Source organism: Cyanistes caeruleus, chromosome 5 (genome assembly GCF_971803275.1).
Source record: "Cyanistes caeruleus chromosome 5, bCyaCae1.hap1.1, whole genome shotgun sequence".
In the NCBI taxonomy this organism is placed as follows: Eukaryota; Metazoa; Chordata; class Aves; order Passeriformes; family Paridae; genus Cyanistes; species Cyanistes caeruleus.
In genome coordinates this window covers 74,080,961-74,108,440 of record NC_141705.1, presented here as the reverse complement: position 1 = coordinate 74,108,440, position 27,480 = coordinate 74,080,961, and the positions used below count along the sequence as shown (strand labels likewise).

Genomic DNA, 27,480 nt, shown 5'->3' with positions numbered 1-27,480 from the left:
AGAAAGGAAGGAAATAAATTCATGATTTGAAAGCTCTGCCCACATAAAGAGTTATAGTGCCTCTTAAGAGTAGCACTCTCATGCATTAATAGTCGGGGCAGGAGTTCAGTTTAACTATTGCTGCAGCTTAAGGTACACAATTATATTCTTCAGTGTTGACATTTTCACCTTGATAAGCATAATAATGCCATGCAGATGCAGACTAAAACCCATAATTTCAGCACTCTGCTTCTACTCACGTTGATTATAATAAGGCACGGCACTGAAGCATGCACAATCCTACATTTAATTGTCAGCATAGCCCTTCATTTAAACAAGAAGATAGTTAACAGGATGCCTGCTCCAACGAGTGTGGGAGGCACTGCAAATAGCTGGGGCTAAACAGAGGAAGTTAAATGTGCCAGCAAAATGTGCAAAAAGCTGGTGGGGGCCTAAATTCACCTCCAGTTTCTCTGTGGATTTTAATGCAAATTAAAAATAAAATGTGTTTATATTTGCAAGTAAGAACCTGAGTTTGGGTGGGGTTTTTTTTCCTTCTTTCCATTGTTTTTTAAACTAGGGAAAGTTTCCCTGCAGTTAACTCTACATCATCAGGAAGCAGCAAACCATATGATGACACTGAAAGATAGATTCTTGTACGTATAGAAATACACAAATATAATAAACATGTCTAAGTTTGATAAGCAAATGTATAATGTTAAAAGGAAGCCTGTGTAAATTAAGCAAGACAAAAATACTATGCATTGCATTTTGTTTACTAAGCCACTTCTGTGAGGAAGAGAAAAGCAATAAATAACAAATAGGAAATTATTTCAATTGGGACAGTAGTCATACACATACATATATACATGTTCTTTATTCATACATGTATGTACGTATGTATGTATGTATGTATATACGTATGTATAGGATTGAAAATATCTACTGACTGAAAATAAAAAATAGGTATTAACAATAAAAAATCTTATATTTGATAGAATTTCTTGTATTTTTAAATTTGTACTCTATTGTTGCTTGATGCTTGAAGCAGCACTAGTTTGGAAAAAAACCAAACAAGGCACACCCAAAACTTGAAACAACCAGAATAACCTTGTTCGCATCCACCACATAATTCTCTTTTATGATGCCATAATGCCTTGGTAATATATTTTAATTCCTTCTGGTCATATGAAAAGGGAAGAAGACTCTCAAAAAAACATAATTTTGAAAGGGAAGAGGGTCTTTCCCCTGGCTCATTAAATGCTGTGTTGTGCTTTCTAGGCATAATTAACCATCAGGCACTACATGCACCTTGTGAGATGACATATTCGAAGAGCTGCAGAAGTTCAGTGGCTCGTGGCTTTCTCACTCCAAAGCGAGGAGTTACCTTGTGATTGCCAGTGGACAGGCAGCATATGTCACACGCTGAGCTGAGGAGCTGGTGGGAGGTCTGGAGAGACATCGGGCAGACTTCAGGGCTGGCTCACAGTCAGACTACGTCTGCTCTTCACTGAAGGTAATGGCAACCCCAAACTCAGCTCATGAGCATCTAGCACTAGACCTGCTGGTTTATTTTGTTAGAAATTTCATGATGCTGCTGTACTGCTCTCTAAAGTGAAAAACTAGTTGCCTCTAGTGTACCCAGCTAGCCTGACAAGACTGGTTTAGCAGAAAAGCTATAAATTACTGTTCTGGCTTATATATCATATAAGCCAATGCAAAACTATGATAATGTAATTAGCCCATGAGGTTGTAGTAAATACAGACTTCAAAGCAACTTGTAGCAGATTTATGCACATTTTCTGCCAATTTATTTCTAACTCTGCCTCAAACCTAACTGGGTATAGTACTTCAAGTTTGGATCTCTGCCTTGGATTATGCCAGATGCAATTCATAAACTTGCAATCTGTTGAGGTTCTGTTAAAATTACTTTTTTAAATCTTTTTATATAAATGAAATGGGAACTCACCAACTTCAGTTAAATTTTTCAGACCAAAATAACAGTAGGTAGATGTGGAAGGAAAGCCTTTGTAATAGATCATGGAATTCATGAGTAATGCTCACTGTTCAGCTACAAACCTTCAGCTACCACTCTTCAGCTACATGCCCTTCTCCTCCTTTGGGAATGCTGTGTTGCTGGCCCCAAGGAAAGGAACAAACTTAGCTTTTATGAAGATGCTACAATGTGCAGCACTAGATGTTGTCAACAGAAGACATTTGCCATAGAAACTGGGTTGTAATGTGTTTCCTCTGATGAGTTGGCATGTGGTGGGCCAGAATGCTGAGGTGGTACAAAGAAGAAAGCAGCTGCGTAGTAAGAAACTCCTCATGGGGAATAATATGATGTTGGTGGTAGGACTTGTAATTAATTTTAAAAGTGCACTGTAAATTAAGTGCTTATAGTTTTGAAGTGATGTGTAGTGCAATTCAAATGTTGGGTGCTCTAAACTTATTGAGCTTTAATTAACCACTGCATTCATTAAAAAGAAAAAAGATTTAAAAAAAAGGAAAATGGTATTTATTTCATGGGAGAAAATAGTTGCATATGTTTGTGTGAATCATTTAATATCTGTCAACAAATGATTACCAGATCTCAGAAGCAAAAATGATCTAATTGGCCCTTAGCATTTAGAAGCAGTTGAGTGACTGGGAGGATACTGCTATATAAATATTGTCACATAGTATCTTATCGTAATAACTAAATTATATAGCATTTATATGACAAATCATATTGAAGACAACATGCATAAACATTTATTATGCAGAACATGAGGTGAGATGAGACAAGAACTAGTCCCCACCATAAGCAGCACTTTTTATACAGTAGTGCTGATAAACTGAAGCAGTCAGGCTAAATTGCCTCTACAAGCCAACTGGCACCTCTGGAGTTGTCCTGATAGACCACAAGAGAGAGTTTCTTCAGCAATTTCATTACATCTAAATTAATTTTACACCACATTTTTTATTCCTATTATGCTCAGAATTAGGCAGAGACAGTGCTTACTACTTCATGTGAGGTTACCTTTCAAAACTAATGATAAAATTTATGTTGGAGGAGCAGCACATTTAGCTTTCTCCTAAAAATCTTGCTACAATTACTTTGCAGGATGCTGTAAAATCAATAAAACACCATTATCATAATGCAACAATTTTCTGTGTATTCTTCCTGTGGCTGGTCATCTCACTTTCCTTTTAAGATTGTATCTTCCTCCTCTGCTTCAATGCTGTTGTTACCACATTTTTCTGGGCTCTAATATGGGCAAGATGTAATGCTGTCCCTAAGTACAAATCTTCCTCTGTAATCTGTAATGGAGGCTAAATAATTTGTCTGGATTATGTCATCATCTGGGTTAACTCCAAGGTAACTTGAGTATATATAGGATAAGGTCATCTAGTATTTGACTATGTTTGTCTTGGAGTTTTCTAACACCTGCAGAGTGCAGAAATTTCTTCTTTTATATCATTCTTTGTTTTTCTTTCTTTCTTCCACTTCTACATACAGATGTAGATACTCATCTATAAAAACACAGGCCCCATACAGAAAACTTATTTTCCTTTAATACTTGGGGAGGTGGGACAGAGGCACCCCGACTGATACTCACATAATGCTGACATAGATCAGTTCTAGGTTAAGGTGCCATGGTGGGAGGTTTCTCATGAGCTCAGCTGATCATGAGAGACTGTGCCATAAAAGCAACAGAAATACTACAGCTGTTAAAATGGGAGGAATGGACATAGCAGTATGTTTCACTTCTGCACTGCTGAACAGTTAGTGCCAATGTCAGTGCAGAGGTTCTGAATTTTCTACTGTAGCTAACACTAGAAAGTGCAGTAAAATAAGGAAATTAGAAACATGCTGCTGCTGCTTTCAAAATAAAGATTTTACTAAAAATGTATCATAAATGTAAAATCCCACAATATTCAAACATTAAAACCAGGTCAGATGTTCCAATATGCAGGAAATTCAGTGAGGTATCTTCATCCCTTTTTCATGTACTCAGTACTACCTGAATCCAAAAGAAATTTCTTGAAATGAATGTTCATCATTGCCTCCCAAACCCCACCGGACACTTGATATGCAGTTTGCAGCTTTCTAGAGCAGAAGGGATAAAATCAAAACTGAAATGAGTCACAAATCTTAATTGAATTTTTTTAATAGCATAATTTTCAACAGTGACTATTTCATGCTTTCAAATTAATTTTAGTATAGTCGAGCTTATATTTCTACATTAACCCTCTTTATATTTTGAGTATATTTGTGATTTTACAGATATGTGGGCATGGGGGAGGGGGAGTAGATTTTTTTTTTCCTTATTAGCTTTTTAATTGTTTGATTTCTGCATCAATCAATAAATGTGTCAAAGTTACTATTATGCTAATTCAGAATACTTTTTTTTATTTTCTTTTTAATCTGGGTTATTTGATAACAAGGAAAATCCATTGCCATTGGAGGAGCAGGAAAAATAAAATAAAAAAAAATTCAAATAATATGAAATATTTTTTCTACTGATTGAATTTTGAGTATTGTTTAACTGAGTCATAGTCATTGTATCCACTTTCAGACAAGAGCATGATATGGAGTATTGCTGAGAGAATTAATTCCTAGTGCAACTGCCATAGAGAGTTGATAACTTTTTTCCAATCTTTATGACAGCATCTTTAGTAGTAGTATTATATAATTCTTTCTGAAGACATACCATATACTTTCAGAAGTATTATCTTCTTGAAACATTTTTATATTAGCAGACAATACATGGACAGAGAGCAATACTCCTGTGATGGGCATGGCTGTATTTCAACTGCTCTGACTAACTTGCCATATGAGTACATTAAATAATTTTTTAAAATGTGTATCTAAGGTAAGATTCATCATAAAGTAGATAAGATGGTGGGGCAGTTGGAATGAGATGATGTTTAAGGTCCCTTCCAACCCAAGCCATTCTATGATATTATTCTGCTCCTCCCAGGCTGGCAGCCACCTTCCCAGGCATCTACCAGCTCTCACCCTCAGCAAGCACCTTCCTGTACCCTCCCGCCCCTTTCCCTCCCTTCCCTTCCCCTTCCCTCCCCAGCATTTGTGTTTCTCATCACATTTTCATCTGTGTCTTTTTTCTCCTAACTTGGATGATTTCACGTCCTTGTTTTAAACTGCAGTTATAATCAAATCAGAAACTTGCCTCTGTGTTCTTTGTCTCCAATGTACTTTCATTAAAACTACAGTGCATGGAGCTGAATCTGGGACAGAATAAGAATCTGTAAAGTGTCCTTATTTCAACATTTGTTTTACCTTGAGAAATATATTTTTGTCTAATCTGTTGCTCTATAATCATCTCAGAATTCAGTTTTCCCCTTTGTCTTCTAACTTCTGCAAACATTGCTGCTGTCTCAGTCTTAGCATATCTCCATAGAAATTAGAGTGACTGCCCAGTTATTTCCTACATGACATTAATTTTAGATATTCTAAACTTTGGTATATTTTGACATACCTGAGTTCTTTCACCTGTTTTCCTGTTTATTGAAGCTTAATTATTATGTTGTTCAAATTCAGACAACTAACACAGTTTCATTTCATTTCTTAGATATTAGGAATGCTTGCAACAGAATTAAGCTAAAATTAGATTGTAGTAACTCAATTTTTGCTTCTAATCATTTGGGAGGCTTTTTTTTTATATAATTCATTAAGAATTAAATTATGCTTATTTGTTCACAATATCCCTCTGGCCTTTAATATCTTGAAATATATTAATCATACCCTCACCTCCAGAGAACAAGCCTTTGTTTTATGTGAATTTCTCCTACTATTCTCTAGACCCTGAAAGATAATGATCACTTTTTTCTGCCCATTTTTCTCTCAGTACCAGTCAAGGACGCTGAATTTCCTTTTTGAAGAAGGGACTTGTGCTAAATTACTATCACAGAAACAGAATGCACACAGCAGAAACTGACAAATTGTGGAAGAATTTGGATAAAACATGCATTCAAGCTTTGGCTCAGTGGTTTTTCTTTTAATGAACCCAGTTCTCAGATATTTTAAACCTGTATGTCAAAGGCTTTTGGCCTTTGCATCAGTTTGTTAGCTATTTAGGAAATTTGCATAAAGGCATATGGTCAAACTTTAAAACAGGTTGAGGTCAAAACTGTTTGATACAAGTCCTTGTGATTCAATTGTTTGGTTTTGCAGGGGTTTTGGTTCTCTTTTTCTTTTTTACTAACTGCACATTTTACCAGATATTGCTCAGAAATTGAGAAAGATGTTCAGGAACAAAAAAATGCATGCATGCAGTCCTTCCTATTTTTATAGAACTATTTCATTAAATACTTACCATCTTGTTATATTCAGAGCTATGAAAATATCTTTTTCCTCACAATAGTTATTCTTCATTTGCTTTCTTTTGTTCCAGTTTTATTCTCTTGACTTTGCACCCTGAATACATTGCCTTGCCCTCTATCTTGCTTTTTCTTTAAATCAGCTTCATTTCTCCCATGTCCTTGTGGAAAACACTTTTTTTCCTATACTAAGATTGGCTAAGACTGTTTGCCTCACAGTGTAACCTCTCATATTAATTTGCACAGAGGTGCTGCCACTCATTTCATACTAACCAGTAGTGAAATGGTCAACATCCAGTTACAGAAATGCTCTAACACTTGTGACCATGCTCACATATTCTTTGGGAGAACAAAATATTTCCTTATTATCCTTTTGGATAATGGAAAAGGGTTGCTAAGCTGGCCTTGCTCCTGGGACAAAGGTACCATCTAGAGCTCCCTGTGCTCAGTTTTTTGTGGGACACTTAGGGCAAAAAATGCCAGGTTAGGGCCAGCCTGGCATCTTGTTTCTTCTGGAGATAGCCAGGGAGCTCATCCATCCCAGCTGGCCTGTTTCATCTCCAAGTCAGCCAGGCCAGTTCGATGTGACACACGCTGTTGCTAGCAGGTTTTCTTTTAAGGAATTGGCAGCATATCAACTATGAATTTATTTCTCCAGTTGTGTTGGAAGATCAATAAATTACAGTAGTCAGACAAGAGTCAGTCATATTTTAGACTGGCCTGGCTGTTTCTTCTATAGTGTAATAAAACTTTGATGAGGATGAATACCAGTTGTAAATTTACTGTGGCCTATTCAAGACAAAGAATAAAAACAGAGCTTTTTAAAAATACATCTGTTCAAAAGGTAGGCATACTTTAGTTTGGAGAGAACTGAAACAGAGCTGAAACCTTCTTCTTACCTTCTTGCATTATTATGCCTATACTTAAAATAATTGATTGCTTGTTTACCTTAGTCCTGACCTCCAAGGTAAACTACAAAAAGGCTACTCAGATTAAAAAGTTCTACTGCATCAGACACATTTAAAACACACAAAAAACCCCCAGCTTAGATACACTCAGTTTCTGATGTATATTTTCAGACTTAAAGCAATTATTCAGCAAAGGAGAAGTATTACCATGAACTACAGAGAGAAATTTTATAAAGAGTTTGAGTTAGCAAAGCTGATATAATGCACAGCATGACATTAATGTGATCAAAATTTGTTGCACAAGACATAATGCAGCATCAAAAATAAACATTGCCTTTGCTTTATTTTCATATATATTGTCCAATATTTTTCCCAGGACCAACCAGCAGTCTTCCACCACTATCCCCTACACCCCGATTCTTCTCCCTAATGCCTTCCCTTCCACCACATACCCCCATCTCACTTTTCTCCTGTATTAACTCCTGAAAACAAGTCTCCCTTTAGATTTGTTGACAAGCACTCACCAGCTCTGTCTTGGGAGGAGTAGCTGCACAGGTCTTTACTGCAGTGCTGGTAAGGAGAACAGCAGACAGTTTAAGAGCACAGACCCGAGATGTTAATTCATAGTAGGAGTTAGAACTGAGGTGCTACTAGCCTATTGCTATTTGGCTTGTACAGAAGGCTAGGGTCAGTTTGCTTGTTGCAGGTACACCAGCTGAAAAAAAATCCTTAAGAAAATTAATTACTTAATTAATTGTGTCTTTAAGGATGTTTCAGGATTTTAAATTCTAAGATTTAAAATTTCTCCTGTAGGCACAGATGGAAACAATGCTGTCACTGCATTGGCAGTGGCACTGGTTGCCATTAGTAACAGATTGAGCCTGGTAATCAGACTGGACTACTAATGGCTGCAAGTACACTTTGCCTAACCAGTACTGGCAGGAGGCTTTCCTTACAGTGATAAATGTACAAGCTGTGACTTGCACTTCATTTCCAACCTTGGCAAGCTAAAAGAGTCTGTTAATGAATGAAGACATCTTTAAGCATGCGGTTGTATGCCAACAGCACTTGGTAATCCTCCATATTCATCTTATTTCATTTCATTTACTATTCCACTTGTAATCAAGCAATAAATAAACTACTGATGCTTGGCCAGCAATGCCCACATGACCTTAGAAAATGTCTGAAAAAAAGCAAAATATGTCTGTCACTAATATTGCTTTCATTTTCAGTTCAACATGCAGATAAACAGTGCATTTGAAAGTCATTCTGAAAATAAACTAGAAAAAACTCAATCAAAACTTGTATTTATTTTAAAATATGATAGACCCAAAAAAAAGCAAAAAAAGCCATTTGGAAATGGCTATTAGGACTAAATGTTCAGCGCAAGGTATTTCTGATACAGCATATAACAGAGTATTTAAACCCAATAAAATGCAGTAAACCTCTGAAGTTTATTTATTGTGATATTGACATGAAAGAGGCTAAATTTATAGAAAGCTGGAAACCTTTGGTTGGTTGTACAATTCTCAGTACTGAAGGTAAAACTGTTTCTCTTCTTTTGTGTTAAGGAGAAAGCTAAGCAGATTAAATAAAGATCTACTAAAATTCAGTACTCATCCCTGTGTGTCACCCTGATACATTTTGTCTTTTTCTTCAGCAGGAAGGAAAGGCAAAAATAAAAGTATTTTCCCATTCCTTGTTTTGCCTTGAAGGAACTGAGTTGCTGCCATTCATTAGCTCATCTGTTCTTTGACTAAGGAAAATTAGCAATTATTACTACTGCTTTTCATCTTACAGCACAATTCAATTTCACAACCCTTCTTATAACTTCATTATTATTTCTTCCCATTTTATAATTTAATTAAATAATGAACAGTCAAGAATTATTGTTTTTCTAGCTTTTAATGATCTTTTTTGAAACTTCAAAACTACTTTGAAACTACAAACTCATTGTGGTAAAATAACTGTCATAAGAGATGCTGCAAAGTTCACCTCACATTTACATTGCAGTCCTTAGTTAAATTCAAATATTCCAAGTACCTAAAAATGTTACAGAAGAGCTTATGGAAAATGAAGGGATCTTTTTCAACACATAACTAATAACTAGAAATGAGAAAGCTTCCCCACATCTTCAAACTTAAGTGAAAGAGAATTATCGGTCCTTAAAAGTCAGTTCTGCAGGGAACATTCCGGCTTGCATGTTTCTTTTTTGGAAGCAGATTTCAATCTTTTTGATAAAAACACAATCTATGATAGAAATTTAAAAAACATTTTTACCATAACAGACCACTTAGAGGTCACCTAAATCATGAACATTGTGCATAATATACACAACAGATTGGAAACTGATATATATTCTTCAAGCTGTTTGAAGAAAATCACCAGAAGCAAGGGCAATTGAACTAAAAATAAAATTAAGGGATATAAAACCCAAAATATAGTTTATGCAAACCCCAAGTGAACTATTTATAAGTGCAGTCAGCTCAGAAAAGACCTGTAACTCCTACATTTTTCTTATTTTTTTATGAGCTTCAGCAAATCTGAATAGATTTCTTACCTGCTAGGTGTTTGTTTCTCCCCTCTGCAGGCACATAGCCAGTATTAGTTTCTTCCTGATTCTTTTTCAGATATAAAGAATCAGTAAAATGGTTTATTTCCCTCACTTGCCACCAAAATGTGTAATTTTTTTTCACAAAAGTACTTAAATATTTCTGTAGATGAATTGATGTATAAACAATGACTTCATCCACCAGACAGCTAATAGTATGTCTCCATAACTTATTCTGCCCTGGATTTCTGATCAATTCTCACAATGGAAAATTCTTCTGTAATTGGAGGTTTTGGCTTGATTAGGCAGTGTTTTCGTACTTAGCTGAAGAATAAGGTTCACTGCTGAAGTGAGACACTGTCGTAGCAGTACTCCCCACTAAAGGCAGTGACATCAGTGTTGGTTTGTTCAGGATTGTTGGGGGGGACGGGTTTGCAATGATGTATAAAACAGAAAAGAAATTTGGGATTGGTTTTATTTCATTTGTTGGTTTTACTTTTTATATTTTATCCAGATTATTTTGTGCTTATGATATTTAGTAAATATCTTGATTAATTGCAGTGCTGAGAAGACACATTCTGCTGCATTCAATGACCCATAATGTTTTGATCCAGATTCCTAGGGATACTGAAGAGATACTCATGGAGAGAGACAGAGGAGGAGAGAGACAGGACTCGTTAGGAGGTAAAAAAATAACTAATTTGAACCAATAGGAATAACAATAATGACATTTTTGAAAATGTATCAGTTTAAGTGGGGTTCTAAGGAAATGTGTATGCCTCTCAATTTTTTAGTGTGCAAGTCTGCCTGTGGCAATGTAAATACATTTTTTTTCTACAAAAGGGAAAGTTTGGAATTTGTTGTTATATAGCTTCTGCAACTTACTGATAAAAAGCTGTCCATCAAACAGGTTGGTGACGTGGACATATCATCTCACTGTTGAGCTATTAACAACACAGATTGATTACATTAAGAGTGTAGAAAGATAGCTTATCTTTGAGCTGTAGAATTTTATGTGACTGAAAAAGAGAGGGGAATTCAAAAAAGACTTTTGTCAGGCTTGAAATAGATCACTCACCCCAGGGATTTTTCTGCGGACTTGTAGTGTTGACCTCAGTTGAATTAGTTGAATCAGTTAATCTCTCTGAACCTTCATTCAAACCAAAAGGAAGAGAATAATAAGATCTATTTAATGTAAATTTTAAAGACTTAATTTTTAAGATTTAAAATTTAGGGTGTGACCTTTATTCTAGCAGTGCCTTCAGGTATTTGTGACCTTCTGGATAGAAAGTATATTATGAAGTCAATATTCCTCAACATATACATTTCCTCTTAAGATTAACTCTTTCCCATGATCAGTAACAGCCTAGAATGTTGCTCTTAAAATGTACAGTGAGCCATGAAATTTCAGCAAATCTATCAGTTAAGAATGAGCTATTCACATTGAATTATTCTATTGATTTCCCTTTCTGAAAATTTACAAGCTCCTTTAACATGTGTTGTACATATGGAGTGCACACTCCAAAATCAAATTTGGCAGGTTTCATCAAGCAACTATAAATTAAAGAGGCAAAGTGAAATCAACTTAATCTTCTCCATTCTTCTTTCTCACCCACATATGCCTTTGTAGTAGAAATATTCTGTAGGTGCCCTTTAAAATGAAAAAAGCTTTGACAAAAGAAAAGCTTTGTACGTGGCATAAATTTAGACTGGAAAGCATGAAAACCAACAAACTGTATAGGGTATTTATTCACAAGGAAAAACTGTTGTAGTGGGAGTGAAGGAACTCTCAGTTATCTGAAAGAAATCATTCAGCATCAATTTACAAAAATATTTTTTCACATTGTAAATAACTGCTGTAATACGGAGCTGCCAGAATGTTTTCTCAGATAAATCTTCCTTTCAGAGATCTGATCATAAACGGGACCCCAAAATGTATCTGCTGACTGAATGATAAAAGTATGTTTAGTAGCAATATAGTCACAATGTGAGAATTAACCTCAAAGTCAAATTCTTTTTATTTAGCAAAATGCTTGCCATTGTTTCTATTTCATCTTTTGCTTGGTACATGAACACAAAAAGAAGAAACCAGCTGAGTGTTTAAATATTTAACAAAGCAAAGTGATAGAATACCCAAGCTATCTATAAAGGTCTGCTTATTTTCACAAGCAAAAAATAATATCTAGGTTAGAACACAGTGCAAAGTTATTGAGAAAGACATTATGATTTCTATTTTCTGTGAATCTCAGTTGGGCAAGCATTTTAGACTTTTTTTCTAATTAACTTTTTTTTTTAATCTTAGCTGCTAAACAGTTTCAAATAAAGATAATTCACCCATCAAAAAAGAAAAAAGAAAATAAAAACTCATATTGAAGTTAAACCTAATACCAAGTCTAATCTTTAATTCCTCAGTGTTTATGTCCAGTCAAGCAGATTTTTCTAGCAGAATTTAGTCATTTCCTGAACTTCTCTTTCAGTGTATCTGTCAGGACAGGATACTGATATCCTGGCATGTAAGGTATTCCTTTGCTTTATCCACGGACCATGGTAGATGCAGGTTTTGGTTCCAGTAAGGGTTGACAGATGCTTAAAACTTAGACAAAACAATGACTTTTTTTTGTGTAGCTACCAAATCAAACATCCATCCTTGCTTTGGCTCAGACATTTCATACACATCTTAGAAGAACAATTTAATTTCTAACAGTGGGATTATAGCAGGATTCACAAAAATTTAGTACATATGTTTAAGGCGTGAAAAATATGCGCTTCAAATATAGATCATGTCAGAGGCAGACCCCTCTCCCTAGTTAGGATTCAAAGGAGCAGAAGCAAGGTGACTTAACTTACCTGGACTATTTTTACTTACACACAGGCTGACCCATTTAAAACTAGACAGCTTTCTAGTTAATTTAATTCCAAGCCTATGCCCCGAGCTTGAGTGTAAGAGACCTGGGTTCACTCTCTTCTCTGCTTGAGAAGATCTGAATTCTTACCTTCCAGGAGAATATCCCATAAGATATTCATGAGGGTGGAAAATATTTTCCCCCTCCTATTCCAGCCTGAAAGCTGTTCCACTTTGCAATAACTAATTAAATATTCAGTGCACCAAAAAACCACTAAAGTTGAGAGCAATTCCTTAGCCAAGGGCTATGGGTACCTCCCTTAAGATGAAGTGTCACAAATCTAGTCCTTGCTCTACTGAAAACCTTGACATGGTAATCAAGGAAACAAGAACTACAAAATTTGCTCTCATGAGAGTGAACTGCTCTACACAAAGCAAAGGAAATAGGACACATCCTCTTTCCTTAGGCACAAGAGTATTTATTTTAGAGATGCACGTGAAATGTTTTGTTGAGCTTCTTCACGCAAAACTAAAAATTGACTTTGGGACTCCAGCAAGTCAAAGGAGCAACCACAGAGTGGTGCCACCATGGGCTTCCTATCAATGACCTCTGAGCTGGAATAACATGTGGAAATCGCATATTTAGCCACTTACCAAGAATAGGTTTGCAGAATAAAAATGGTTATCTAATCTAGAAAATTAATTATTTTGCTATTTAAATAAATTACTGATAGGGTTGGAGGTTACAGATCCTAAGGGTTATTGTTTGCTTGGAGCAAAGTAACTTTAAAATATTTCATTCTTTTTTTCTATAGTATTAATAATTAAGTGGTGATAATTAACATAGAAATATGCTTTTCCTTAAAAGCCTGATAGAATAAAATTATTTGTTAATTGGTTAACTATAGTAATGATTAATAATAAATAAAGCCAATAGTATTTCTCTCCTATTGTTATCATATGTGTCCTTTTAGCAATTTATAATGGACCTTTGGGTTAGTTGTTCTAACTAGTGGGTTGGGACACTCTTGTTAAACATGTACTAAGTGAAACCAATCTGGCAATATGTCCTTTACGTGACATGTACCACAAGAACATTCCCACCCGTAGAACGCAGAGAACAGGCTGTTCTGCCAGTGCTACATCAAAATCTAATTGACTGGGAAAACCACAGAATTTTAAAGCATTGTAGCCATTTGTACCCAGAAGCTATTTTTCCTTGCTCCTGTGGTTACTATTATATTTTTAAACTAAAACAGCTTAACAAATGATGGATGACCAGGGAAGCTGTAAAGCACTACACGTATAGTACAGAACATTTATTGCTATAAGGTAAAGTCTGTGGTCAAATCTTAGAAGACTGGAATAATTTTTTGACACCCGAAAGAAGTCATAAGAGCAAACCAGAATTTCCAGGGTTCTAATGGATATCCTAATAAAGACACACATTTTTGCTGGCATGTTTTGGTGCAAAGAAACTGTCATCAAGGTCCATGCCTAACCTCCTTGTGTATTACAGACCAGTTCTCTAGATACCACTACAATGGTAAGATAGAAATGTTATAATGTTACAGTCTGATAGTAGGATGAATATGCCACTACTCTTCACATTGGAATAGCCAAAAGTGATTTACATGTATGTCATCATGACTGCAGCCCCAGAACAAAATTAAGGACCCATAAATGAGGAAGTGGAGAGAGAGAAGAAAGGAAGGAACAGAGGGAAAGAAAAGATAATCCTTTACTTAGGAGTGAGTTTTTGTATAAAAGGATGAAAAATGTAGAAGAGCCTGGGGCAAGAAGAAATTAAACATAAGTTCAAAGACAAGAGGTTGATCTTATTTATGATTTTTGGGATTTATCTATCTAATAGAAAATGCATCAGTAGTTATGTGGCTGGAATTTAAGTGACTGACTAGTAAACCATTGTGTTTTTTGGGGACTTTGGACAAAAAATTATTAGAGCTTATCCAGGAGAAGAAGGGAAAGACCAACTACATCCTAAGCTACTCTACAGCTGTAGCAGAAGAAGTGGTTTCAAAGCGTTCTCATTCTCAGATCTGATAGATTATTCCGTTTTGCCAAGTGGTTTTATAAGTGTGTTTGGCTTTAATCCCTGATTTTTTTCTTTCATAAAGGCTGGTTTGGAGTGGGAAAGTTCTTTTATTGAGTGCTCCACTGGAACATGTTTCCCTGGTATGGGAAAAAAACATTTTAAATTTTTGTATTCTTCTCTACGGAATTAAAGAAGAGCTATCATAGAAAAAAAACCTTACTATTTCAATTTTCAGAGATTGTCATCTTTAATATGAGTTTCTATAAACAAGGGTATATTAAATTCATGGCCTTAGTTCTCCATAAGTATGGTGCTGAATTGTAAGTTCTATTGTTTTTCCTTTCTAATAGAAATCAATTTTAATTTTCACCCCAAAATTACTTTTGTCACACATTTGATTAACTGATTTATTGTTCACTGTTAATGCTGTAATGTGACACATGTCATTGTTTAATGTGGCTTGATCATTTAGGACTTCTTTGTGACGGTGCTGAGCATACTCCCAATTTACCAAAAGCATTTGACCATGGAAACAAAACCTCTATTAATAAAGAGGAAAACTACCTATGTAGTTAACATTAAGTCTCTTCAAAGCAAACAAACAACAGCAATACTTCCTTGTTTTAATGGAATCCATACCTAAATATAAATCTTAAGCTGAAATGAACACTCAGGAATTTCAGGAGTTCAGCTTCACTATTTTTTTTTTCTTAATATGTTACCATATTTCATTAATTCTTTTTTTCTTTCTTTCTTTCTTCAGACATCTTTTACTTGGAAGTAGCAATGCTGCAGCCAATACTGGAGTAGTAGGGGACTGAAATATAAATCTTCTGGAGATTTGAGGAAGACAGAGGCCTTTTATTTTATAAAATATCTTTCTGAATTTTCTTTAAGTTATATATATATATAATATATATACTTTCTTAAATGAACAGGTTTGAAATATGAAAGGGCTTTTTCAGTCCCCTCACCGTTCATCTTTCTCACAGGGTTGACTAATAAGTTATGAATTGAATTAGTTTACTTGATAAGAAATCATCCTCAAAAGAGAAAGAATGGGTTGTTCCTAAATAAGAGCTGTAGCTAATTAAATATACATAATTTCATTCTTTCATTTTCTTTGGCAAAGCTTTGCAAGACTTAATATTACTTTAATCAATAAATTTAAAGTGAAGCAATAAAAATTTAAATTAGTTTTGAAAAATGGAAATTAAGTGAATACTTGCAAAGAATTCTGTTCTTTTGTCAGAATGCCAAAGCAAAAATATGAGTCAACTTTATGAAATTTATTAGAGGATTAGTACAGTTACATGAAAGGGAAAATACGAAATTTTTCTGTTTTAATTATATGCCCAATTTGGTGATATTACAGTAGTTTTTCTTGATTAAAACATTAAATGGGAACACTACATAGAAATATCTGGCATATTGACAGTTGGAATTGTTGAATGAGCCAGCTATTGGGGCCACTAAAGAGCACTCTCATCTTAGTACTGAGCACTTTGTTCTTTCTAATGGAAATGCATGTGAAAGAGCTACCAGTAGAAGACTACCATTGAAGGTAATTTCATCATTCACTGAATCATGCAACAAACATGTAGAGCACAGATTCATTTAGGATGTTCATGTAACAATGCAAGGATCTGTAAGGAAAGCCTTCAATTTTGTGGGGATTTTTCTTCAACTATTTTTTAATTTATTGATAGCAATAGGGCTGGTTTTTTCCACTAATTTTTGCAATATTTTTCTTTGATCTTAGCCTCATATATTTTCATAACTGGGTAAAATTAACAATATTACAATGCAAAGTTGTAGTTCAAGTGCACAGACTTTGCTTATTTAATTATAAAAATTAGTAGTCTGAAAGTTTTTGCAAATCTAAATGTTATGAAAAAATGCATGTCAGAAGTCCTGGTTAGGCTTTTATGCAAGCAATGCTTTTCCTTGGGTTCTCAGCAAAAACTTATCTATTGTCTAAACCCATGACATTTTTGACTGTTAAACAGAAGTCTGCAAACCCTTCAGCAATTGCACTCCATAGCCTAAGTGCACCTAAGAAACCTTTGGATGCATTCCCTGAGGATCTTAATTTTAGAAGCAGCTCCTACCTGAGCATTGTTCCATGCTTGACACCAAAACACTACAACTGGAAGTGGTGTTTTCCTTATTTAACAGGTCACTGCAGTCAAGCCAACAAGGAATCATAGCCCTATTTCAGGTCTATTAAAGATCTAAAAAATGTGATGGAACAAAGCCACAAAAATATTTTGGGTTCTCTTGGGCAAAGGTTGGCTAAAGAGTTGCTCACCTTGCTGCTACTGTCCCAACACAATGAATTATGGATGGGAATCTTCACATCTGCCATTGGAACAAGTTGGACTGGTAAGGAACTGGAGTACATGAGATGAGATGATAAAAGGTCTTGCCTTACTTTGATGGAAGTGTTACAGCTTATTACAAAGACTGTGTTTTTTTTCCCTTCCTATTTCCCCCCCACCCTCCAAATGCACAGCTAAATCAGCCTTTCTACCCAGCATGATGCAGCTGCTATGGAATCTGTAAAAAAATCATAGAATCATGGAATAGTTTGGATCAGAAGTAATCTTAAAAATCATCAAGGTCCAGCCCTCCTGTATGGGCAGGGACACCTTCCACCAGACCAGGGTGTTCAGAGCCCCATCCAATCTGGCTTTGAACACTTCCAGCAATGAGGCATCTACAACTTCTCTGGGCAACCTGTGCCAGGCCTCATCACCCTCACAGAGAACAATTTCTTTCTAATCTCTAATCTAAATCTTCCTTCAGTCATTCTCCCTTTCCTGTCATTACATGTCCTTGTATACAGTTTCTCTCTCTTTCATCCACTACTTCATGCACAATTCCTGTGTTATTACTTGTAATCTCATTAAGAAATGGGTAGACAAGGGTACTGATTCAAGATTAAATCCAGAAACCCAAAACATAGCAGAGATTCAGATAAGCAGAACTTCACACCTATTCTTTATAGATTTAAACAACATATCAAGTAACATTTGCCAGACATTCCTGAATTCGGCTTCTCCAATGAATAGTGAAGGGTGAGCAGTAAATCTAACATATTCAGTTCCTGGCAAAACTGAAGACTGTAAACAAGCAACATTCAGGACAGACAAGAGACTCCTTGCTAGGGCATAAACCACAATGATTTTTCAGACTTAAATTTCAGACACCTACTTTGAGGACCAAATCTAAATCAAAGGCCTTCTCTCCATCTGAAAGATGTCCTCTCCTGTGACTCCCTGCTGAGTTGCAAGGAAATTTATCAGACTCATCAAGTATACTTGGAGGGTGTATGCATACTGTGTTCTCTCTCACTATCATTTCTTTCTTCCTTTCGCGGTTCATTAATTCTGCATATATAAACCCTAAATGATTTTTGTCTATTACTATGACATCTAATAATCTCTTCTCTTGCACTTCTGAAGTCTGTACCATTATCACATTTCCCCACATTGTCCTTGTTTCAGATAATTTTCAAAGCAGCAGTTTTTATCTTTTCTTCCCAAATGCACTCCAGTCCTCTCTTTTTTTTTCTGTATGGGTATTTTCGACATTTCCCAACTAGCTATTCACTCCAAAATTGGAATATGCTGCTCCTGCTCTTCCACAGATGTTAAGGACAACTGGACTAAGAGATGATTCCTGCATCTCTCTGCTGGCTACAGTATTTTTGATCCATACCTTCTACCTGTTATTGTCTAATGGCAGAGTTCTCAATCAAGATAATTTTTTGAATTATATTTTCAATTCAGAAATGCTGCACCAAGTGGCTTATTAAAGAGCATGTGTATTGTGTGCTACTCATGTTTGCAAACTAATGTTTAATTCTGTTTGAAAAGATATGTCCTCATCACACACACCTGCAAGGCATATTTATCCCACCTGTACCCCAACCCAGATGGAGTTTTGCTGTTCTGGGATCAGGGAGCTGGCACTGGTTGCTGATGCTAAAATGTGGATCAGCAGTGAAATAGAACAAAGCTGATGAAAAAAGAAAAAAAAAAGAAAAAAAAAATAAAAACCCCCAACTGTTCAGATACTTTAGGCCTACTTCGGTGCTTTGACCCAAATAACCTGATCTGCAAATAGCAAATAACTTCTGTGTTCTAAATCAAAGGGGAAAAATAAGCTATTTGGGTCAGAGTATGCAAAAAAAAGGGTCTACCCAAATGACTAGTCTCCCTCAGACACTGGTGTGTGCTTATCTTGTGGATCTTTTTAATTTGCAATTTTCCCATGGCTCCAGACAGATGTGTCAAATAGATCTGAACATTAAAAACATTACCTAAAGCCACAGTGATTTTTAATATCTCAAATAATATATTTATTTTAAATCAACATTCTGTAAAACTAGCACGGTCTTCCTAAAGGGTCTAAAGGATGTAGATGATGGACTAAAAATAACACCCTCAGCTTTATCTTGCAATTTCCATCCCATAGCCCACTTTGGTGTTCACTTAGTATAATGACATTGTCTCTTTCCAAAGTGATCAGAAACATCTTGACTTCTCTCCAAATCCAGCCTCTGTTCACTCTGGTGCATTACTCATCACTCCCAAAGGATTTTTTGAGGCTGTGCACAAGGGATGGGATTCAGAACAAAGAGCTTACAAGCAGATTGCTTCAGTAGAATACAATCGTTTATAAATTTCCTATTCATTAAGTTCTACATTCCCAAGAAACATTAATACTAAATTTACACTCAATTCCAAAGACTCAGCTGGATCTCTATCATAATTTATAATGCCACAGTGAGGAACTACCCCATTATTATAAATAATGAATTAAAGGTGCAAAATTTCCTCAGAAACATCCAAATCTGAAAGCACTCTCCAATTATGTTCCTTAAAGAATACATTTGTAATTTTGGCCAACTTGGGAGCCATTTGCAGGAGAAAAATAATAGGTCTGGTTATATCCAGTGATGGAAATAATCTTTGAAAAGTTCCTCTTTTATAATGATTCCACTTTGTACACTTCATTTGGGACTATCATAAAGGTCGTATAATTTCATCATATGCAAATGTAATAGACCAAAAACCCCATAATTTAAAACATTTGTTTGAATCTTATTTGCTTGACTATTATAATTCAGGGTGTTCACAGAGATAAATGACAGCAAGAAGGATCCTATTATTCTGTTCAGGAGGAAAGACTGGGAGAGATATGAGTCATTTGGAAGAATGAAGAGAGTATGAAAATTTATCTGTAAGTAAGCAGCTTTTTTGGGGAGAGGCAACACCGAGAGAGACAAATAGGGAATTCACCGAGGGTGGGAAATACAAGTGATGGTTTCAAGGAAGTCACTTCACAAGGATTATAATTTTCACAGTGAACTGACTTAGGACAAACATAGCCATCCGAGTCCTATAAACTGAACCTGCTAGGAGGGCTCCTGCCTCCACCACGCACTTGCCAAAAATCGGATTTTTCTGACCTATGCTTGAACAGGTCTCACAATGATCCCCCTGAACCAGATGTGATTTATTACAAGACCAAAGAAGTCAGTCTAGACACCAGTGTAAGATACGTCTGCAAAAGCTGTTATAAAAAGCCAGTTTGAATGGCTTGGTACCCTGTGATGTGAGAGTCTTCACACATCCCTACCCAGGACCCAAACTTCACAGTGACCAGGAGCCAGACCCCAGTCCCCTCTCACCAGATCCATCTCCTGAAGGATAAAAGATGCCTTTGAGTCCCTTTACATACCCATTGGATGTCTGGAGAAATGCAGGACTATCAGTGCTTCCTGGGGTGCCTTTTTCCAGTACCCACAGCACATAATACTGTGTCAGTAACACTTTCTGTCGATGGTGTCCTTTCTTCCCCTGATTCCAGTTGCTTGACCCAGAAGGAAAAGCAGCATGTCATACATATCAAATGAGAGAATTCTACATATTAACTCAGTCTTTTCTTAAACATAAAAGACTGCTTTAAGCAAGCTTAAGCAAAATAGAAAATAACATCATGAAAAACATCACTCCTGGTTGCATTAATTGGGTGAGAAAATTATGTTGCTTGCATAAATATATCTGAATAGCTGTTTTAATCATCTTAATACAATTAACTGTTTGGAGTACAATTTTTGAGGTAAATGTAGCAAATTTTTTATATCTTGTTTTGAATTTTCATAATTATCTCATAGCATTACATTCCCCACCCCCCCAAATTATTGTCTAAATTCAATGACAATTGATCTGAAGGTGCCAGAGGTACTTCAATCACTGAAATAATTCAAAGCCAGATGACACTCAGTTAACACTTAGAAACTGTTGACCCCCATATGCTTGAAAATGTCTGGAAATCCCTGAATAAAGATTTTAATAATGAATATGTAACAGCACGAACCCATTTCAGAAGACAAGCGTATAGAACAGCAAGATCTAATACCTGTGGACCTACAGTGTAATTTCCTTTAATTACTAGGCAAAATCAGGACTAATCAGAGTTCCTTTTAAATTCCTGGTATGAAGAAAAAAATTAAACCAATAATTAATGACCTATGTAATTTTTTATTACTAGAAATGTAGTAGAAATTCTATACTCATACTCTGCAATATACAGTATGTAAATAACTTCGGACAATTTAATTTTAAATACTGGATTAAGTCCTAGTGAAAAGCTGAAATGCAGTTATGGCCTGTGATGGTACTTAAGCATGTTTCAAATGTTTTCCTAATTGGAACTTTAAGCTCATTATTTAAATCAAGTCCATAATTAATGCAGTCCCTTATATTTATTTAATTGGCTTAGTTTCCATGTCTGTGGAAATACTCAGCCATCTATTCCTCCTGTGACACTTGGTGCCCTTGAGAAATTTACCATTTTTGGCCCTTCAGACTGTGTTCCTTCAGACTGTGAAAAGGACAGCATAGGAAGTACAAATTTGTCCACAGTATCATCCTCACTATTCAGCAGATTGTTACTCAGCTCCCAGCTTCATTGTACTAAACAAACACAATAAAACACAGCTTCTTTCACAAAGTAACAAGGTAAAGGAAAGGAAGCATTATCATCTCTGTTTTTACAAAAAAATTTCAGTGGAGTTTATGAAAATCTAGTACATGCTCCTCATCCTTGGGAGTTACCCAGTATACCTTGAAAGTATGCTGCAAGAAGAAAACTGTGACTTTTGTTTTCCAAAAAGCAAGTGAGTTGCACTTGGAAAGTCTTCAGGTGCTTTTGAAAGATCCGTCCCTGAGCAGCTTGACCATTCAAGACATGCACAGCTGTATTAGAAACTAAATCCACGTATCCTAAGTTTTGCTTCATTGCTTTTCTGACAAGACCTTCCCCTCCCAGTTCTTTTCCTCACAGCTAAATGTATATGAATTTGCACTACTAAAGGTGTATGAAGCACAGAAAACTGCAGTAATTCTCAGGAATACAATTCAGTGTCTACACATTAGAAACTGACAAAAGAAAAATGTTCCTGAAATGTTGTGTTTCAGATTAAACAAAAGACAAAAAAAACAAAAAAAAACCCAACCCAAACAAACAAAAAATATAACTGGTCACAAGCAATAATTTTACAACTAAAATAATTGTTTGTTTATTCACTGTCCCCTCATTGCAAATGGCACAAATGCTTTGGCCCAAACCTGCCAATGAAATTTAGCCCCAGGTATAGAAAGAATTTTCAGCCTGAATGGTAAATGTTTCCAAGACTCAAGAACAACTCAGGAAAGCTGTTGTACAACACAAACAGTAGCAGATCATGACCAGAACACTGCTACTATAATGAAGGTTTATTTAAATGCATTGGCATGGAGGTGAAAATATACAGGAAAAAAACTTTTATCTCTGACTTACTACTTAAAAACTGTTTAGATTGGAGTGGAGAGGTTTCCTTGCTCTTCTCCAAACTTCCAGGGTGTTGAGGGGGATGTAATATATAAATAAATATATACCTATAAACCAATACACATCTGGAGTGGAGCATACCTAAAAAAATAAACAATGCATCTACCTTAAAAATGTGATTCTAATATTTATAATAAATCAGTAGAACAACTAGATGGAAAAAATAAACAAAAAAAAAAAACCCAGAGGGAACTATTTTTTTTTCCCCTGCTTTTTTTTGTGAATGTAGTGAAAACACAGCAGTGGTTCAAAGGCATTTAGGTTCATACTGCCTTTAGCCTTTGATTATAAATATGCACCATCACTTCTGCAACATCCTTGTTTCTGTGAATTAGAATGTAAATACATTATAGTGATTGCTTGCAAGAGTAGCCAATTTCAGAAAATTGAGTTTTGTTGCCTTTTCTTTGTGCACAGGTGTAATATAGGTCAGAGAAACAGGCCACCCAAGTCTGGCAGACACTTTTGTGTTGCACACACTGCACTCTTTTGTGTTGGAGAGCAGAAGGTGTTTTTTAGACAGACAACTGGGCAGAATCAGTCAGTCTCACCCAGAAAATATATGCAAAAACCTGCAGGCACACATGTGGTTTTGAATTATTTACATATATACATATATGTATATATTTACATATATACATATACATATATACATATATACATATTTCCCTCATTTTCCTATGTATATATGTGAAAACCTCTGTGTGTGTGCATACAAGGAAAAAATGTAAAACAAAATAAATTATATATATACATTTATATAGGAAAACACTTAAAAGTCAAACTAATTCTCAATATCTTTTTACTAGAATAAAACACCCAGCAAATAATTTAAGAACATGCTGTTATTAAATCTGCCCTAAAATTTAAAATAAACTTTTACTCATTACAATGTGTGACCTGAGAAGTGCATTCATTTTTTAATTTTGAAAATAATGGATGCTCTCAAGACTTTTTCCAGACTCATTATTCCATACTATTAGTTCATACTAGAACTAAAAAAAACCACTGACATTGCAGTATGTAGTTTCCATACAGAACAGCTTTTCTCAGAAAAGGACTTTTTGGGGTTTTTTTGAGATGAAGATAGTAATATTCTCTCATCCAGTGTTCACTGAAATTCATGAACAATATATAGAATGGGGAATTACAGAATTTAGATGAAAGCCATTCATTAACTGTGCAGAGCTTTAAATTTGGGGAGAGATGAATGATTACCAAAACAAAATAACAATTAAACATGTTTGTACTATATTTGTTCGTATAGTAATTGCTATATTTGGCGTCATTAATTAGAATTCTCATTGAGCTTAAGAAAACCCTAAATCTGTTCCCTCTTTTGGTAGAGAAAAAAACACGGCAGACAGAGAAGAGGAATTCTCCTTTGATTATTTTATCAACAAATTTTCATGATAATTTACCTAAATTCCACCTTTGGATGGCAAAATAAATTTTCTGGATGGAGACTATTATACTTTTTAAAATTAATTTGAAATTACATTATCAGATTATTGGATTAAAAGTAACTTTATAGGAGTACTGTTGGGTAAAAATATATACCTAGGACTTGCTCAAAGTGTTCCAGCTTGAATTTTTATAAAAAAGAATTGTCTGTCAGTGAACAGATTGTTCTTTTAAACACATAATTTCCATTAACTGGGAAAAAATGATATCCCATGAAATCACTTATGCAGATCAAACTTGGAATATTTTGAAACTATAGTATTCTTCCTTGATGCCTTATGGCTGCAGAGCTGGTACCTCATTTTTCTGATCTGTCATCTTGGCTGGATTCCCAGTTTGTTGGCATAAGCCCTCATGCACAAGGATGCCTATTCTTCATCAAACAGCTGAGTTTCCATGATGTAATGTCCTGTAATCAGCAGTTGGGTTTGTGATGGTCTAAGATCCAAACATTATTTTCTGTATGAATTTGAGATGGTTTTTCCAGATATTTCTCCACAAAGTTGTCTTTCTTAAAGTTCACAGTGTTTGTCCTTGTCAGAGTTATACAATGATTGTTTCTATCCATACTCTCTTGCCCTTTCTATCATTCACATTCATGTGCAATAATCTCCAGGAAAGGTAACCCCTGTCTCTGAGGCATCTGGACAATTTACAGGAATATCTTTGCTGGAATTTGGACATGTAAATGAATTTAAATCAAATCTACTTGATTGCAATTGTTCTGAATCCAAATTTAATATGCAGATTATGTGTGAAAATCTGTTACTGAGAAATTTTCTGTGAATTTTCTGAAACAGCTGAAAACATATAAAACAACAGTTGTACAGATAGTCACTATTTCCTTCAAGTTATTATATCTGTTTCTGGAAGCCATTCATCTTGATATTTCTGAATTGTCTTTGAGATGTACTACTGTTTCCAGATGTGAAGGACCTGAACCACCCCTCTCAGTAATTTTGGTGTAAATCAGAAATAAAAGCAATAAAATAAATGTGAGTAGACCAAGGTGTGACAAATTATTAAGCCCAACATTTTACACAGAGATAGCTACATTGGTGTGTATCTAACATAAACAAAGGTTAAAATATCTAGGAGTTACTTAGAGAAATATTTGCACTGATATTTAGTCACCTAACAGTAAATAATATATAAATGCTGGATGTATTTATTACCTACATTGTTTTACATGCTTGCAAGCATATTTCATTGCTATTATTTGTGCTGCTTGTCTCCTAGTCTGAAGGCACTCCTTTAGAATTTGTAGAGGTAATGCATAGCTCTCTCAGATGCATGTTTTATTGCACAATATTTTTAAGTATTCAATCAGTGGATGCCAAATCACATAATTAAAAAGTTGCAGATTAACCATTGTTGTGCAAATGGAAAGATTGTATTTTTGTGTAAGCATTGTCAGTGATTTCTTTGCTAAAGCTACTGCACACTGTATCAATAGTGAAATGTGGGGTTACAGCAACCTCATTCTGCTGATAAATCCATCCTCGTGTTTATATCACAAGTGTCCCAATGTGTGAAAAAAATTGAAGAATTTTTAAATTCTGAACTGTTCCAACCCTCCAAACCTGATACCATATCAGAGTGGAAGGCAGATGAGAAGGAAGCACCTGTCTCTAAGGGCATGTCTATATACCAAGGGAAGCTGAAAATTAATTCCCAGCCTTGAAATGGTATGAACTGGTGAGTGGTCTAAATGGTTTATAAAAAAAACAAACAAAAGGAATTTTCCAGGTATTAGGAAAAAAACTGTAACGGCACAACAAGTTTTAGTGTAGAGGCACATTTCATACAAGTAGTCCTGTTCCTTCTATCCTTCTTTCTTAAAGTCACCTACCTGGCAGATGCACACCAGTGCCAAACCCTTGTTCTTTCATCATTTGCAGATTCTCAGGGTGGGACACTCAATAAATGCTATCGCAGTATGATTAACCAAGGTAGTTATCTCAAAAATGTGATATGCTTGAAAAATATTCCTTCCAACATCTGGTTTCCAAAGGGGAGCTGAAGGCAGATTTCCTCAAGGGAAGAGGCTCTGCTTTGAAGCCCAAGTTTTTCAGGGAGCTCTTCCAACCCACACCTCCTCATTGATGTAGTTGTGGGTAATCTAATGCCTGGACCAAAAGTGGTAGAGCTGGAAGAGCATGTCTCAGGCCTGGAGCTGGTTAAATCTCCTGTGCCATGCTGCACAGGGAAGAGCAAACATGCCCTGAGGCTCTGTGACTAGGTCTGGCTCATTTGGCAGGAGATCAGTGTGCTGAACCTGACCTCTGGTTGCTGCCCCATTGTCAGGGCACTGTGTTCAGCTGGCCACTATTTCACTCAGCTCAATGAGTGCACGTCCTGCTCTTGGCTTCAGATGTGTAAACAGCTTTACAGCTAGTTCCTTCAAGTTCTGTTATCATGTAAAGATTAAACATCTGAGCAAATAATCACAAAGCCAAAGTGGCCATTTTCTCAATAACACATCTGTTAGGATGAAATCTTGCTCCTTTGTGCTTTGTGTGTGCTTTGATTGCCTAGGGAACTGGCATGCTAATTTTTGCCCAGAGGTTATAATATTGAAAGTCTGGGTTTTCTTTAACAGTCAGGCTTAACTCTTGGGCTAACATTTTTCCTGGAGTTTCCAACACGATCACATAATTATGTTTTTTAAGTGAAGGGCAGAGTTATGTCCTAAAAAAAGAAAATGTGTGTTAGTTGGTCAATCAAGTAAAATGATTAATTTAAAACAACTCACAACAGCTACAAGGGTAGGAAAGATTATTTACTTGTTAAAAGGAATCTATGCTCAGTTATGGGAAAATAGATAAGGGCTGGATCAAATTTTAATTATTTTGTTTGATTTTTTTCCTTGTCACAATGAGAAAAAAAAATAATTCAAAGAGCAACATTAAACAATCAAGCTTCTTGAAATGAAGCAGAACAGAAGCGCTGTAGATTTTGATTTCATCTTATCCAGCAGTTCAGAATTATATTTGTAGCCCATGAGGGGATTTCTAGGTTGATTTGTTCAATCCTTCTGAATAACTACAGGGCAATAAAATACAAAACAAGACTGTACCAATTGCCATACTGATAAACTGATATTTAGAAGCAGTTGTCTGAATTCCATCCTATAGTACATTCCAAGGACAATATAATAACATCAACATTCCTGCTGCCTCTTTTATAGGATCCTTATGTGACTCTTTTCAGTTTTCCCAGCTGTCATAAATAATTAAAGTGCAACTAGAATCAACATCACATTTCTCCATGCAAATAAGCCTGGAGAACTTCTAATGATACTGATTACTCCATATCTTTTCTTTGGTTTTCTTTCCTTTACCATCAGACAAATATAAAATAATCTCACTACTCTGATGCTTCTATCTTCTTTGGGACATAAGTTATCATGTTCTCATCCCTAGGGATAACAAAGAACCACATATTC

General features: G+C 35.5%; 1 long non-coding RNA gene across 1 annotated transcript; it reads right to left on the bottom strand.

Annotated features, from left to right (window-relative positions):
• Positions 1–7,654: 7,654 nt before the first annotated feature.
• Positions 7,655–20,526, bottom strand: LOC111928967 (uncharacterized). The gene is made up of 4 exons (XR_002864410.2): positions 20,415–20,526; positions 10,844–10,915; positions 10,651–10,709; positions 7,655–7,784 (listed from the first exon to the last, which is right to left on the bottom strand). It is a non-coding gene; the product is annotated as an uncharacterized LOC111928967 (long non-coding RNA).
• Positions 20,527–27,480: the final 6,954 nt, after the last annotated feature.